We start from the raw sequence: 12,665 nt of genomic DNA on the forward strand, positions 1-12,665 counted from the left end.
AAAAAAAATTAAAGGAAGTTGACAAAAGCAAACACACTGGCTTTATTATCATTTCTCTTAGAGATGCTTAATTGTTGCAAAACAGGAACTCCAATGAGATAGCAGAAAGAACCCAGAAACCACCTTAGTCAGCAAACACCTCATCTTACCAAGTGGAGAACAATGGTAGCCAAAGGCAACAGCGGCCTACAGTAAAGGTACATTAGCAAAGTGTATGATAGAGGATCATGAGTAGTACTGTTGTGCTGCTGTTCAGTTGTTTCAGTCTGCTCCAACTCTTCATGACCCCAATTGGGGTTTTTGGGGCAAAGATAATGGAGTGGGTTCCTTTTTCCTTCTCCAATTCATTTTATAGTTGAGGAACTGAGGCAAACAGGGTTAAGTGACTTGCCCAGGCTCACACAGGTAGCATCTAAGGATATATTTTAACTCAGGAAGATGATTCCTCCTGATTCCAAGCCCAGTTCTCTATCCACTGTGCCACTTAGCTTCCCAGTATTGTCTTATAAAATGGCAAAAAGGGGAAGGGAAAATTGACTATCAGAGAACTTGTTATGACACCTAACTGACAGCATTAGAAGGTAGACATTAAATAGGCTAGAAATGGAACAAATATGGTAGCACTTCTCATCAGCTCCCACAGGAGAACCATTACCTTTTTGATCTACCACTTCAGCTCCTAATATGTTCAGTGAGCAGTTGGTATTGGAATCCAAAAAGATGAAGGTAGGAAGAACAGTTGGATTTGATCAAACAAATATAGAGGAAATCTGAGCTGGGGGTGGGGAAGAATAGAATTGTAAAGGCATTCAGATCAATGTTTTCAATCCCTGAAAAAGTATGCTAAGCACTAATATTATATATTATAACAAATTATTAATGGTAATGACATTCTATAATAGATAATTACACATTGTGGTGTAGTGGACAGAGTACTGATGTTAGAGTCAGGAACACCTGGGTTCAGTTTCTGCTCTGACACATACTAATTGTTTGGCCATGGGCAAATCTTTTCTTTCATGGCTCCAAGCTGCTCTCTAAGATTATAAATGGAAAGTAATCTGCCATATTGGAAGGAGTTTCTTAATTGTTTCTTAAACCCGATGAAATCACAGTTCACAACAACAACAACAACCAAAAACAACAACAACAACCAAAAACAACAACAGAAGGGAACTTCGTGTCCCTTAAATTTGATGGCATTGTATTAACATTGATTGTATTTGTCTTTAAATAAATCTTTTAACGTTTATCTATTAATACATTTTATTTTGGCACAAAAGACTGTTTCCAGTAATAACTAAAATTTCCTTACAAAGTACAAGTTAATTCAATAAATCAACAGAAAGAAGATATTTGTCTGGTACCAACACTAGCCATTGTAATTGACCATAATTGTGTTGTTTCTCCATGTTGATTTTATTTATACTGTTATAGTCATTGTTCCCTCAGCCCTGTTTTCTTCAATCTTTATTACTTCATAAAAGTCTTTCCATGTTTCTTTGAAGTTTTAAATTTTTGTCATAATTCCACATAATCTTCCAGAATGATTAAACTAACTCATAGCTCTACCAACAGCATATTGCTCGGCTTGCCTTCCAAAAGCTTTTCCAATAATGAGATTTCCTAGCTTTCTCTCTCTCTCTCTCTTCCTTCCTTCCTTCCTTTCCTCCTCCTCCTCCTCCTCCTCCTCCTCCTCCTCCTCCTCCTCCTCCTCCTCCTCCTCCTCCTCCTCCTTCTTCTTCTTCTTCTTTTTCTTCTTGCAATGAGGGTTAAGTGACTTGCCCAGAGTCACACAGCTAGTAAGTGTCAAGTGTCTGAAGCCAGATTTGAACTCAGGTCCTCCCGAATCCAGGGCCGGTATTTTATCTGCTTTGTCACCTAGCCTCCCTGCCCCCCGCCCCCCAGCTTTCTGTCATTGTTACTAGCTTGTTGTGTCTGAAGTATTGGGTTTTTGTTGTTGTTCAGTCATTTTTTAAGTCATGTTCAACTATTCATGATCCCATTTGGGAAGATCAGTCTTCCTGACTTCAGGCCTGGCACTCTATTTACTATACCACCTAGCTGCTGTATGTATTGCTTTGAGCATTTTTTTCAGGTGGTTGATAGGATTATAGATTTAAAGCTGAATGGTACCTTAGAAGTCACTGGATCCTGTGATCATAGCATTAGACTATGGATTCAGAACTAGAAGGTACCTTAGAGATGATCTAGTCCAATGTCTTCATTTTACAGGTTACTAAAGTGAATCCCAGAAACATGGAACAATTTGCCCAACATTGCACAGATAACAAGTAGCCAAGCCAGGATGTAAATCCAGTTTCCCTGTCAAAATTCTCTGTTCTTTTCCTGTATAAGTCTGCCTCCCTCAAGGCAGGTGATCATCTCAAGTCAGAAAACTAACTACCTCTGAAGAGCTGGAAAGAGAGCACAAGAGAATGCTTTCCCCCTCCATTCTTGCTAAAATCATGACTAGATGAAATTGTGCCTGGGACAAATTCAATTTAGAGGTAGTGGTGGCAAAGTTCTACCATCTGTTTCCTCACCATCTCCTTTCTTTATAACCCGTCAAAGCCATTGCCAAGGACCCTAGTTCAAATTCTAGATCTGTTATTTATAACCTATGAAGTGTTCAGCAAGTCACTGAATTTCTATAGGCTTCAGTTTTTCATCTGTAAAATGCAGGGGATTAGATTAAGCTTTTTACACAGTGCCTAGCACACAGCTGGCATTTAATAAATGCTCATTCTCTTCCCTTCCAGCTTTGGCTCTAAATATATGGTTTTCTGTTATCCTATAATGACTTCAAGTGATATTGCCCCATTTGGCAATGGAAATGATCCTGGATTCTTGAATGTTCTGCTTTGTCAGGTTCTAGTACCAAAGCTTATGTAAAACTAAGGAAAGATCACCCTTTGTGGCTTTCTCTAGCACATGTAGCATTCCAAATACTCAGGAACACTTTCATCACTACCACCACCACCACCTTCATTGCTAGCATTTATTGCTAGCATACTAATAACTTTACAAATAGTATTTCATTTAATCTTCCCAACAACCCTGTAATGTGAGTGTTATTATTATTTGAATTTTACAGATGAGGAAAAACTGAGGCTGAAGGTTTAGGTGATTTGCCTAAAGACAGCTAATATCTGGGACAGGATTTGAAACCAGACCTTCTTTGCTCCAAGTTTAGCACTCTGTACACTTGACCACCTAGCTGCCCACATTTATCATTATGATTGGATCAGCCATTCACGGTGGACAACGAGTCATTTTCCTCCATTTGTTTGGGAGCAGAGGAGAGGGAGGCAAAGATCTTTGTGGGTGAGTTTATGTGAGAGTAATGGGGCAGGAAGGGAAGTTTCTGTAATTTTCTAGTTCACAAAGTCCTTCACAAAGATTAATTATCTCATTCTATCCTCACAAAAACAATTACAAAGGTTGGGAGAGGAGGTATTACTCTGATTTTACAGATGACCAGGCTAAGGCACAGATAGAGTGAGAGACCTGTCTATGGGCATACAGCTTGTCAGTGGAAGAGTTGGGACTCAAACTCAGGACTTCAGACTCTAAATGCCCCATTCAGATAAACTTTAATCTACTCCATTTATATCTTTTATGGACCTAGTTATTTATATGTCTCCTCCATTAGAAAATATGTTTTTTGAGGGCAGAGATTGTTTTATAACCTTTTTTTGTACCTTTATCTCTTGACACAGTGCGTGGAACATAGTAAGTGCTTAATAAATGCTTGTTGACTATTGACTAACTGACAAATCCAGTATTTTTTTTTCCATTGTACCACCCATTTAAATAACAGATATCTGACCAATTTCTTCCCCCGTCCCTCTCATCATTACACATCTTGAGTGGTAGATTAGAAAGAATTAATTTTTATCTCTACCAATATAGCAGCCAGTTGAAGTTAAGGTGTAAATCCATACACATTGTGGTAAGAATTAAAACAGAGAAGAGGCTGCATTTTGCCTCTGTACATCAGCGAAAAGCTTTCCTTCCTACCTTTACATAATCAGAGTGACCAGGAGAATTTCTGATTGAGAATGAGAAGTATGTAGTAGAGTATGATAAGATTAATAATAGTCTGTCTCTGTCACTGATTTTCAGGGGGGTTTGGAAGGAGAAATTTGATGCTTGAAGTCTTCTCTGGGAGCTCCTGGAATAGCACATTTTTCCCACCAAAGGTTACTTGCACTTAAGTTAAAGTGGTTGTCTCTTCTCGTCCCATCTCCTGGACCTGTGGCAGAGAGGATCAGAATCCACTTAGCTAAGCTTGCTTTGCTTTCTCTTTTCACACAATGGCACCATCCTAGAAGCAGGAGACTGGCATTCCAGGGATGGGATTTCTGAGTTAACTTATGTTTCTTCAGCTGGCTGGGTCCCTGGTGAAAATAGAATACCAGAGGCCCTGCATAAAGTGTCCATTGTCTTTTAGCCATTATCATATTTCTCATCATGTGGTAGAATAACAAATGAAAGAAGTCTTTAAAGCAAAAAGTGACAGATTAATTAATGAGGAAAAGAATGATAAATGAAAATTTAGACAGTAAACGTGTTTTCTGCACTTGTAAAGTTCATTCATTTGTTTTTTCAAAAAGCATTTATTAAATCCTTATGATGAACAAGGGACTCTGATATGTAATGTGATACAAAGATACATATGATATAATCCTTGCTTTCAAGGAGCTTACCATCTAGTAGAGGAGGTATTATATTCTACAAGTTAGAGTGTGCAAGTACCTAAAAGCAAAGGCTTTGAGAATTCAAATGAGGGAGACATCCCTTTGAAGGGGAGTGAAGATTTTGAGATAGGGGAATGAGAAGGAAAGTCCTTCTAAGGTAAGGGCCCAAAATAAATAAAGACAAGGAGTATTCATGTTGTTGAACTTTTTAAAAAGTTTTGTTTTTCATATTCTTATGATGCTTTGGGATCAGGGAAACATGTTCCTTGGGAGACTGGTTAGAACTATGTTTCATGATACTTTGGGATCAGAAAGTGTCCCTTTTGGGAGTGGCTCACAATCAGTGAGAGATGAAAAGGGAAAATAGGGCAAGAGTGACAGAGGTGGCAGAAGTGAAAGAGGTTGGCAAAATTTTTAAAGAGAGGGAAAGGTGACCCCCTCCAGGACTTTTTCTCAGACAGTGAAGCATTTACCTACAGCAAGTCAACTAAACCCATACCCAACTATCTAATCTAATCCAAAAAAATAAACATTCACTAAGCACTTAGTAGGCATATGACAGCCCAAGTCATCAGGATACAAAGATTAACTGAAAATGATCCCAGTCCTCTAGAACCAGAACTGGGAGAAGGTCGTGTTAAAAGAAGTGGGAAGATTCAGATGGTCTAGGAGTGAGCACCTGAGGCATATATGACAGTCATCAAAGCCCAAGATGTCCAGAAAAGTTCTTTGTTACTGAAAAGTTCTTTGTTACAGACTTTGTTACTGACGAAGCTATTCTCCCTCTAACTATGTTGGGAGGCAAAAGAGTCAATGAGGGGCAATGCACACTTCCTGAGTTCTCCTCCCATTGTGTGGAAGTGGCACAAGCCTCAAGGAGATAAAGGAGATGTTTTAGGGTTGATGTAAAATTGATGAGAGTGTTGGATGTTACCTGCTGTTTGATGACTAGCTATGTCATTGCCTTTCTATTGTCAGTAAATTGTTCTGATTCAGGAGCTCTGGAGTCATATAACGCAATAACAAGTAGCCTGGGAAGGAGAACAACTCAGAATGATTGGGGGCCATGAAATTTAACCAAGTTATTTTGAACTCAAAGTTGAGAAACTTCTCAGAGTAGCAAGAAATTGGTTACAAGGGGATTGTTATAGTAGTCTATTTTGGCTGGAGGATAGGGTAGGTGAAGGGAAATAATAGATGAGGTTGTAAACATGATTTGGGGCCACAATGGGGAGTTATGGAAGGGTTTTGAGTAGGGAAGTAACACAAAATCATGATTAAGTGCAATGAATCTGGTGGCTGTATGTAGGACAGACAAGACGGACAAGGGTTTGGAAGTATGGGATACTAGTTGGGTGCTTACTCTGAGGTAATGAAGGCCTGAACTAGAGCAGTGGCAATGGAAATGGAAGGGAAGGAATGGCCACAGGTATGAGAGACATATGGAAGAAATAAAGAAATAAAACTTAGCTTACCTTAGTTGTAATTGATGACTCAAAAACATAATTTGGGGGGCAGCTAGGTGGCACAGTGGATAAGGCACCAGCCTTGGATTCAGGAGGACCTGAGTTCAAACCCAGCCTCAGACACTTACTAGTTGTGTGACCCTGGGCAAGTCACTTAACCCCCATTGCCCTGCCAAAAAAAAAACCACCCCAAAAACCATAATTTGGAACTATAAGGGCATTACGTGAGTATTGTAATCAGTCATTATCTTTTGATATCATGATATTTTCTTTACATGTCGACTGGCTTTCTGCCTGGTCTAGTAGGGAGAGAGAACTTCTTACTAAAATCTGAGTGAGACCTCCCTAGCATATAATTGGAATGATGAAACATCATATTTATGGGTTTTTTGTTTGTTTTTTGTTTTTTCATATGTATGTTTTTATAACATATGAGAGTATATTCTTACTTCTGCCTAGTCCAGGCCTTTCTTCCTTTGTCTTTCCTCCCAGGCTCCCCAAATATTAAGCTGGCTGAATTTAGAGGGGCACAGCTTTTAGAAATAAGGAAGTGATCATTTCTCAGCACTCTGCCCTATTCAGAGTATCCTATTCTGGAGTTTTCTGTTCTATGGGGCACTGAGAGGAAGTCAGGAAGACCTTGGGTTTAAGTACTAGATCTGAGACATGGTGACTATTTGACTAGGCAAGCCACTCATCCTCTAGGTGTTCTGTTCTAGGAAGCTCCCTAACACTAGAATTTTCAGCACAATTGTTCATCTGTACTGGTAGAGGGAGTTTCCTCACCAGACACTTTCTATGCCTATGAAATCAGAAGTGGGGGTCAAATATTGAAAAATGCCCTTGCTGGGTGTCAGAGAGACAAAGGCAAAAACGAAATTTTAAAATCCCTGCCCTCAAGGAGCTTATGAAATTGTGTTAGCCTCTAGGAGAGAACATTAGCACATTGCTCTAGCCATTCATAATATAAAAAAATCACTGGTATCTCTCACATCGTGAATGAAAAATTGGGGAAAATGGGCTTCATCTGTGGTCATTTAAAATGTCCTTAAGTAGCTTTTGAAGCTACTTGGAAATACTATAGTCCCCGATGTGGCGATTTTCTCATTCAGAACAATACAAGTGGATTGGGTATATCTGCCTAAAAGTCTGAAGTAACAAGGCCTGGCTTCCTCTGGATTCAACCCAGTCAAGGGGAATAAGCCGCTCAGTCAGCTATCATCCTGATTGGACACAGATGGCCAAAGAGCAACATATTTATTTGCTAAGGCAACAGCAGCTGCTCTGATGACCCACAGGGAGGGAGGGTAGGACAGGTGACTGACAGAACCATTTTATAAATCTTTTTATAAGCAACAAGGTCAAACAGTCCTTTTTTGGTCACTGTGTGCTGATTTTGGCAGATTCTTTTTGCTGTTATATGTATTTACAAACCCCCTAGAAGAAGAATGGTCCATTATCATATACTCTGTTCCAGACACAGCCTCCTCCTGTCGGTCAGGTATTCAACCAGGTGCCCTAGTCCTGCCAGAAGGGAGGAATCTTGGATATATCAGGCTCTATGCATTTAGGTGGAATATTTTAAATGTTTATTTGAGTAACTGAGAAGATTCTCTCCACACAAAACATTCAGACTGAACTCGAGCTCAGTCAGCGGCCACTGTAAAAAGCCTTGTGATTAATTTTGTTCACAAATAGACTGAAAAGAAGGAAAGAATGAAAAAAAAAAAAAAGGTCCCCGATGTATATCAGCATTTTAAATGCCAGGACTTCTATTCAATTTAATTACTTCCTCCCTGTGGCTTTAAATTGAAGAAGGCTTCGAAAGCAGAACTGCTTTAGGAAACTTAATTACTTTCTCCTGGCAAGACTATAAGAATGAACCTCAAACAGAAACATTCTGAGACAAAGGGATCGAATCACACAAGGCCTAGACTTTGGAGAAAGGGACTAGAAGGATTCTCAAGGGCTTAGTACTCCAACAGGTCCTCCTCCTACCCTGTCCTGGAGATAAGGAGATTTGTAGGCCTGAGAGGAGACTAAATAAAAAAAATAACCAAAAAACAAGAATCATGGGCTTATAATTCTAGAGCTAGAAGAAACTGCAGAGACTATTTAAAGTCACACCCCCTCCCCATTTTACAAATAAGGAAACTGAGGCCTAGAGATGTTAAGTGATTGACCAAATCAGGGATTCTCAAGATTTGTTTAGAGAATATCTTTCATCAACAACAAAAATGTGTTGGGAACCCCCAGGGTAATTTAATATACAACTCATAATATTCTTTCAGATTTGTTCATTAAGTGCTTATAATTACAGTGATAACTTCTGCCCCCCAAAGCTCCTCATTGTTGCAGAAACACTTCTATAATGCTTCAAACATACACATGTTTTTCTGTCATAGAGGAAAATATATATATGTCATATAATTGGGCAGTTGTTTATTGATAAAGTCTTCACTAAAGAATTCTGAGAACATCATCATACATGGGAACTATTGACCTAAGGTCGCACATATGGTAAGTCATCAGAGGTGGGATCTATATTCAGGTCCTTTGACCACAAAGCCATGGCTCTTTCTATTGTATTATGTTGGGTTTTGTGAAGGAAGCTAAGGAGAAAGGGATCTGACCATGACCCTCTATATTACTGTCTATGTGACAGGAACACTGAACCAAATAGACCAGGGTATTAAAACTGGCTTTCACACAGGGCTGTAGAGATAAGTATTTACTAAGCTACTATCATTGTGAAAGTGCAGTAGAAGCCTGCTGGGATCTTCCTAGGTGGTGGGACTGGTGAGTTCTAATCACACTGAGTATTATGGTCCTTCTCCACTCTCCTTCCTCCCCTCTCCATATTCCCCTCTCACCTCTGGTAAAATCAAGTTAAAAAAAGCCTTGACGGTAAAAAAAAAAAAAAAGTAATTAGAAGAAAACATGACCTGGTAGGGGATGGGGGTCTGTGGAGGTGGCCCCACTCCTTTGGCAGAACCCATTACAGATTCCCCAAGTCACAGCTCTGTCACCATTGGTAAGGTCCTTCAAAATTCAAAGGCTGGTGAAGAACTATTCACAAGGGTGACTCTATCTATAGGATGTATAGGGTTAAATCATCTGTCTCAGCCGTAGGCACTTAATGTTTCCTTCCTTCCTTCCTTCCTTCCTTCCTTCCTTCCTTCCTTCCTTCCTTCCTTCCTTCCTTCCTTCCTTCCTTCCTTCCTTCCTTCCTTCCTTCCTTCCTTCCTTCCTTCCTTCCTTCCTTCCTTCCTTCCTTCCTTCCTTCTTTCCCATCCCAATCAACTAGAAGTGTACTAATAAATGCTTAACAATCTATTCTCTGGGGGTATGTGTTGGTGTGGGGGGGTAGTACACATGACACACATTAAAATATAATCTACATCATTAACATTTTCCCATCACTTTCTTAAGTCTCTATCAGGGGTCCACAAACTATGTCCTGAGGACCAAATCCAGCTGTTTACTTAAAATGGAAAACCTGTTCTTAGCACTATACAAAAGTGGTGGCCAGACTTGGCTCAGGCCTTATGGAGTTTGCAAAACCCTGGTTTAGACAAGCAACAAAAAAATAAGCGCTGATTTGTTAGCTATTTCTGAGGTGTAAATGCTTACACTGAAAATTTAACAATCAGCTGTGTGGCCCAGGTACAAGCTGGCTACAACTCAGTCCCACAAATCAGCTAGGTTATCACCCTAGACCCTAAGATTCCTAACTCCAGGCTACCCAGCAAGCTTATTCCAAAAGGAGGACTCTGCACTACTTAGGCCTGGGGAAAAAGTAAAATGATCCAATTCTCCCCCTTCCTTGTTGACCTCTGTATTGTTGTCTTGTCTCACTAGAGGAAGAAGTATCCATAAGGTCGTGATGAACTTATTCAGATCACTTATTATGATGGTGACTGATCGGTTTGTAAAGGGTTTTTCATTATCTCTACACTCACCTTTTATTAGCTTTACAACTAGCACATGAGACCATCTCTAGACTAAAGTAAACAGGTTGACTGCTTCTTTTCTTTGTCCTAGACAGCCTTATGGGTATGGGCATGAGTTTTACTACTGATGAATAACAGGATTCAGGCACATGACAGACTATGGGCATGATCAGGTGCTGCTAGGCAACAGTTTTCAGAGAAACAAATATTCCATTCATCATTCCAAACAAGGATGTAATGACCAATTTTTGGCCAGGAATGGCTGCCAATAAATTTGCCCCTGGCCCAAGTCTATCATTAACTGTCCCTAGAGATTCTTTAAGCTTTAAGTCAGTAGGTAGACTACCCCAATAACTATAGCTCATATTGATTTTAATAGCACTTTACTTCTCTTACAAAAACCTGTGAGGTAGGCAATATAAATGTTATTACTCCCATTCTAAAGATGAAAAAACTGAGGATCAGAGAGGTGGTTTGTTCCATTGGACTTGGAGTCACGTTTGAATCCTGATTCTGTTGTTTACTAGATTTGTGACCTTGGATTAGTTACTTCAACTTCAATTTGCTCATTTTAAAGTAAAGGTATTTGTACTACTCCCTGGTAGGATTGCTGGGAGGATTCAATCAGATAATGAATATAAGCTCCTTAAGAACAGAGATGGTATCTTTTTTTTTATCTTTGCAACCCTGGTACCTTGCATCGTGCCTAGCATGAGATGCAATTGGGGTCAAATAAGTAGTTGTTGGTCGATTGTTTGATTTTTAAAGATGTTTTTCAGATTTGAAAGCGCTATGTGGGTGATTACAGTTATTATTAATATTGAAACTACATTCTAGCTAAACTTTAAAAGGCTTTGAGTATGGGTCCAAATATAGATGATCGTCTGAAGACCAGGCTTGCTAAGATCAGAGAGTCTCATCTCCAGGTGAGACTGGACACCAGGTGACAGATATTTTTAGTCTGAAATTGCTTAACAAATCGTTTATGAGGTTATTAGGATATGGAGTAGTTGTGATTTGTGTTAGTGGATAAAGCACTCACACTGATGAAATCCCTATCAATCAGCCAATGATTATTTATTAAGCTCTATATGTGCTTGGCACTGTGCCAAGAATCAAAGATACAATATTTTCCCTTGGAACCACTTTCTCTAACTTGAACTTATGGGTTAAATTCCTTCAGGGGAAAGGACTACTACTTCAGGTTCAAGGTACTCTGTGGGGACATCCTTCTAAACCTTTAGAGCCTCCACTGACTTTTTTAAAGCTTTAATAGTTAGCTAATTGACACAATTACCTCAAAATAAAAGCATTATTGAAAAAACAAAGCACAAACAACAATAATGAAACATTCCTCCCATAAGGCTTTTGCATATTCTTCCACCAATATGAACAGTATTTGTGGGGTAGGGAGAACTCAGTGTTGCAGAGGATAGATAGATAATGGGACTTGGAGTTAGGAAGACCTGAATTCTAATCCTAAAGTCTCAGTTACTTACTAGCTTTGTGACTCTGGGCAAGTGACAATCTCTCTGTATCTCAGTTTCTTTTTCTGCAAAATTAAGATGCAACAAACAATACCTAGTTCACAAGGTGGTGGTAGTGGTGGTGGTGGTAATAGTGGTAATGGCAGCAGTAGTGGTGGTGGTAGGGGTGCTGATAGTAGTAACAGTAGTAGCAGCAGTTATAGTAGTGGTGGTAGTCACAGTGGTAGTAGTAGCAAGAGCAGTAGTAGTTTTGGTGGTGGTGATGGTGGTGGTGGTAGTAGTAGTAGTAGTAGTAATAAGACACACATTGACCAAGGAGAAAGAAGACACCTAGCCAAAGAACCTCAAAATTCCAGTTCTTTAGGGACCCAATATCCCTGCACTTCTTCTTCTTCTTCTTCTTCTTCTTCTTCTTCTTCTTCTTCTTCTTCTTCTTCTTCTTCTTCTTCTTCTTCTTCTTTTTTGGTGAGGCAACTGGGGTTAAGTGACTTGCCCAGGGTCACACAGCTAGTAAGTGTCAAATGTCTGAGGCTGGATTTGAACTCAGGTCCTCCTGAATCCAGGGCCGGTGCTCTATCCACTGCGCCACCTAGCTGCCCCTGTCCCAGCACTTCTTGTGGGACCTTCATGTTGCTGGGAATGTGGCTTATTTGAGCTCCTCTGCTGAATGCATAGTCTTTCACTGGAGAAGTTACTCTATGGCAAAATATTGATGAAATTGGTGGGGGAAGAGAAAGAAATCCCTTCCCTTTCCTCACATTCCCATTGGACTCTGGAGGAGGTTCAAGGGACAAGAGTAAAATTGACTCCTTCTCAAGATCTAGGTTCTTCCTCCATGGCTTTTTCTCTTCTCTTGCTAGATATGGCTGAGCTACTCCTGTTTCAAACTAACTCACTCCTAAGAAAGTAGGTGCCCATAGAGCAGGCTGGCTTTTAAAAGGCCAGCTGTACTTCACACAGTCAATGGGCAACCACCCCATAATTAAATTGACGGAGGCACTTTTTTAAGCCTTCTAAAGGAGCAAGAAGTACAAAATCTTCTTTCTACTTCCTTTA

Source organism: Dromiciops gliroides, chromosome 3, assembly GCF_019393635.1.
Source record: "Dromiciops gliroides isolate mDroGli1 chromosome 3, mDroGli1.pri, whole genome shotgun sequence".
Classification (NCBI taxonomy): domain Eukaryota; kingdom Metazoa; phylum Chordata; class Mammalia; order Microbiotheria; family Microbiotheriidae; genus Dromiciops; species Dromiciops gliroides.